Raw genomic sequence first — 5,035 nt, forward strand, 5'->3', positions numbered from 1 at the left:
GGTGATAGAAAACGGGTTTGGAGAGGCAGTTTAGTTGGTAAAGGCTGTTATCTATGCAAGCATGAAGACCTAAATTTAATCCCTAGAATCCACATGAAAAGCCAGATGTAAGGCCAGGTTTGGTGGCATATGGCTTTAATCCTAGCACCTGGGAGGCAGAGGCAGGTGGATCTCTGTGAGTTCAAGGCCAGCCAGGTCTACATAGTGAGCTTCGGGACAGCCAGGGCTTCATAGACTATCCCAAGAAAGAAAAAAGAAACGTCAGATATGGTGGCACAAGTTTATAATCTTGGAGCTAGTGAGGCAAAGACAGGAGGATCTCTGGGGCTCACTGGCCTAACAGGTGATCGCCAGCTTCAGTGAGAAACCCTGTCTCAAAAAATAAAGTGGACAGTACCTGAAGCATGCCTGACGTTGGCCTCTGGCCTGCACACACACGTTCACATACACACAATGGAGGTTTACAGCCATGTACAGTCACGACGATCAAAAGATAAGGAACGTACATCTCAGAGTACCAAAAAGTCTCAGAAATGTCCAAAATGCAGCTCTCAGATTGACCTATAGAACGAGAGGAAGCCATAGCCAGAGATACCCAAAGGTGCTCTCCAAAGGCCCAGCCCCAGCACCCAGGGAGGAAGAGAGGGAGAGAGGGATGGCTGACAGTTCCTTCCATGGAATTCAGACAGGCCCTCCACCAGGCCTCCTCACTGTGTGTATCCTGTCTTCATTGGTAGCTCACTTACGGGATTGGTTAGAGTTCATCCTATCACATGCCTTGGTCATAAGGAGATGTTGCCTTTTATAATCACACTCAGATCCCTGTAGATGTCTGAAGCTATAGGCAGTGACTGACTACACAGCCTGGGTCTGCCCTACATATGCCTCTGGTAAAGTTTAACTTATAAGTTACACAGTGAGAGATCAACAGCTACTAAGAAATAGAACAATAGTAGTGTAGTAAAAGTGTTTTATGATTTATTAATTATATGTGTATGCACCTGTATATAGGTATGTGCACGTGAGTGCAGGTGCCTTTCCAGGCCAGAAGAAGCTGTCGGTTCTCTCAGAGCTGGGGTTACATACAGGCAGTTGTAGGTTCTGGAAACCAACCTCAAGGCTTCTTCAAGAGCAGTGTGTATTCCTGACTGCTAAGCCATCTCTCCAGCCCTGAAAACTTACTTTTTAATGAATTGTTTGGGAGTGCAAGCAGGAGGTAAAGTTCATCTTCATCTCCTTGGCAAGATCCAGCACATTAGAAGACCTTCCAAACACAAACCAAAAAGGAATTTCTAGCATTTTCTCTTGACAGTCAATACCACAAGCAACTGAGTCAGTGCAGAAAGGGTGGCCACTGTGTCAATATTCTGAGAGCGTCCCTTGCAGAAGCTTGCCAGCAGCCAGCAGTGCAGTGGCCAGGATCCAAGCCCTGTACCTGGACGAGGAAGGTGGGCAGGGGTCAACACGGGGCACTTCAGGGAGGAAAAGTCACCTATGGAGGGAGAAGGTGAAGGGGCTTTTTCTTGAGGAGTTGTAAGGTAGCCTTTAAAGCTAAGTACAGTGATACATACACATAACCCCAGCATTTGGGAGGCAGAGGCAGGAGGATCGCAAATTCAAGGCCAGCCAGGGTTCCATAACAGGAACCTGTCTGAATTAAGAACAACAGGAAGCTGTGGTTGAGATGTCTAGTTTTCTATTGTATAATGGTTGTATAATGGGTTTGTTTATTAGCTTCGAGGGAGGAAATACTCCAAAATAAAAACAGCTCACTTCTGTGTGAGTTCCTGTGGCTGCCTACACACGTTACCTTCTGAACAATTGAGCCTTCATCCATTGATACCTTCTGCCACACAGGCATGTTGCTGGTTTTAAAAAAAAAAAAATGTTTTAAGTCTCGTTAGAGGTTAGGAATGTGGCTGAGGTGGTAGAGTGCTTATACACATACAACACTCTGGCTCCAACTCTGGCACTGCATAAACAGGGCATGGTCATTCATACCTGTAATCTCATCACACAGGAGGTCAAGGCAGGAGAATCAGAATTTCAAGGTCATTCTTGGCCACATTGGGGGTTTGAGGTCAGTCTGAGTTAGAGACTCCTATCTCAAATACACACACACACACACACACACACTTATATTTTTTAAAAACCTGGAAGCTATTAAAGTCAATTTTGAAAGCTAAAAAACCTTCACAGATGGAAGTTGCTGGCAGCCCCAGCTGGCAGGGAAGGACAGGAGTCATTGATGTTGTATAGTCACCAATGATCTGGGCTGTATCCCATCAACTACTTGGGCCAGAAAATTTCAAATGAGGAACATTTGCCACTAATGGGAGGTAGTTGTGGCCCCAGAATACCAGTAAGAATAAAGGAATGGGATAATTCTGGATTATGAACCACAGTCTTAGAAAAGTAAAGTAGGATGTTATGAGGGAAACATTTGGAATCCAGCTGGCCTTACCCTTTGTCTGTGCCCTGCAGAGGGAGCTAGTGTGGATTCTAGAAGGAAAGGCTGAATTCAGGAAGTGATGGGGATAGATGAGGAAGCACAGGTGACTGCGGGAGGTGACAGAGCAGTCCCTGAGAGATTCCCCAGGGCTGCTGGTGGGGAGTGGAACTCACCTCCACTTCAGCCAAGTGTCCCCAGCATGTCCAATACTACTTCACCCACTTAGGAAGAAAAAGGCGACTTTGAAAGGGAGCAGGGAACTGGGCAGGATGTCTCAGTGAGTAAGGGCATGAGTCGCTGATCCTGACAACCTGAACTCCACCCCTGGGGCCTACATGGTGGAAGGACCTACCAACTCCTGCAAGCTGTCCTCACCTGCATACATGTGCCACTGCACATACATGGGCACAGACACACACACACACACACACACACACACACACACACACACACTGAATAAAGAAATGTACTGAAAGTGTAAAGGCAGAAGGAAGGAAGGAAGAAGACACGGAAGAAAGCAGGAGGCTGGAGAGGAGGGAAAGGAAGTTGACAACAACATGAAACAACAGAAACATAAGAGGGAGACACCCCAAGATCGGTAACCCGGAAGTGAACAAACACCTTTCATTCTACGACTCTGTCAGGTTTCCAGAGACAGGAAACTCTGAGACAAGAACAGGAATGCCAGGGCTAGGAAACTGGTAAGCTGCCTTGGATAAAAGAGGGAGGTAGCTGGCATTGGGGCTTGTCCTTTTCAGGGGTCAAGGAGGGCAAAGCTTGAGGATGGATGGACTAAAGAGACAGCTGGACCACTGTTGACCCCGTGGGTGGACTGCTTCGGGACACTGAAAGCCACCTCTGTGACTTGAAACTCTTCCCATGACTTGGTAAACATGCAGAAATACTTGGTCACTTCCTCCTCAGTTTTTTCAGTGAATCCTTGATTGGATGCTTTCTGGGTGTTCTTTCTGCACCTTCGCTGGACTGTATATCTGGGTCAACATTCTGCAGAGTGAAGCACCTCCCTTTCTGCGGGTACCCAAGGTCATGGCTATGAGCGCTGGCTGTACTCAGCAAGTATAGGAGACTTGGACTTTGATAAGCCACATGTCCTAGTTAACATTAACTTGTCAGCACAGCCTATTATCACCCATAAAAAGAGTCTCAATTGAATACTTGTCTTTAGCAGGTTGGCCTGTGAGGGCCTGGCTTAAGGACCAAACCCACTGTGGGTAGAACCATCCCCTAAGCAGATGGTCCTTTGCTGTATAAGGAAACAATCTGGTCACGAGCCTGAGCAAGCCAGAGAGGAAACCTGAAAGCAGCATTTCTCCGTGGTTTCTGACTTTAAGTTCCTACTTGAGTTTCTACCCTGACTTCCCTCAATGATAGATTACAACCTGATAGTGTAAGCCAAATAAACCCTTTCCTCCTCTAAGTAGCTTTTGGCCAGAAGATTTCTCACTGCAACAGAATGAAACTAGAACACCATGTCACCGAGACTCAAGAGAAACTTACCCAGAGGTCTTGCTAGTCACTGGTGTGGTGGCAGGAATATAGCGGAGAGAAACAGTCTCTGCTTTTGGGGAGAAAAAGATCAAAATACTAACAACAGCCCAGAGAAGACACTATCGAGAAGAAGGATATGTGGAAAAAGCACACCTGTTACTGAACCATTAGGGTCAAAGCTCAGGCCCTCACAGCCATAGCCAGATGGGGTAATTAAAGAGACAGGTGGCAATAAAAGGCAGAGAAGGGAGATGTATTGTGTGTGACCACACTGGGAAGAGGAACAAATAAAGGGGTCCAGCAGACACCCCCACTTCCACCAGTCCAACTTTAGAATCCTGACATGAGGTCTAGGCTGAAAGAGAGGGCAAGAGGCAGTCCTGGTCAAGGTGTGGTCCCATCTATCATAATTGTCTTAGCTCTAGTCTCTTCTACAAGGAGGTCTGACAAGTTGTCAAAACTGTGTGGAATCTCTTCCCGGGAAGTAAATGCCTCCTCTGGATATCAGGGGCTTCAGCCTTTGCCTTCCCCCACGTGAGACTCCTATGGAGTTTTTAATTACTTGAGATCCATTGCTCCAATAGTCTGATAGCCTAAGGAACAGACACCAGTTCATCTAGAATATCTCCTCTCCTGCCAGGATGGTTACATACCTCCCATGCTGACTCAGCTCTGTGGTTGTCAACAGGGAACGAAAGGGCACGCTGTAAGTGAAGAGCCTGAACAGGAGAAGAGAACAGTCGGATTGGAAGGAAGAAACACGGAGAAGGGAACATGGGCAAGCCACAGAGGGATGTTTCTGTCAACAGTGGACCTCATTCAATGATGACTTCCTATTGTTTTGTGACATCTCAACCATCAGTTTGTGTACATGTACTCTCTGAGATCTCACAATAACCTAATTGCCTAGCAACACATTTCTCAGTGTTTACATCAATAAATGACTCCTTACTTACTACCTTTCTGGAGAGAATCAATTGAGGCATTGAATGTCACTGAAGTAAGGAGGCTTAGTAAGAAATAAAAATCAAGGGCTGGAGAGATAGTTCAGTGGTTAAGAGCACTTGCTGCTCT

Source organism: Peromyscus californicus, unplaced genomic scaffold (genome assembly GCF_007827085.1).
Source record: "Peromyscus californicus insignis strain IS unplaced genomic scaffold, ASM782708v3 Scaffold_8__1_contigs__length_139910024, whole genome shotgun sequence".
Lineage (NCBI taxonomy): Eukaryota > Metazoa > Chordata > Mammalia > Rodentia > Cricetidae > Peromyscus > Peromyscus californicus.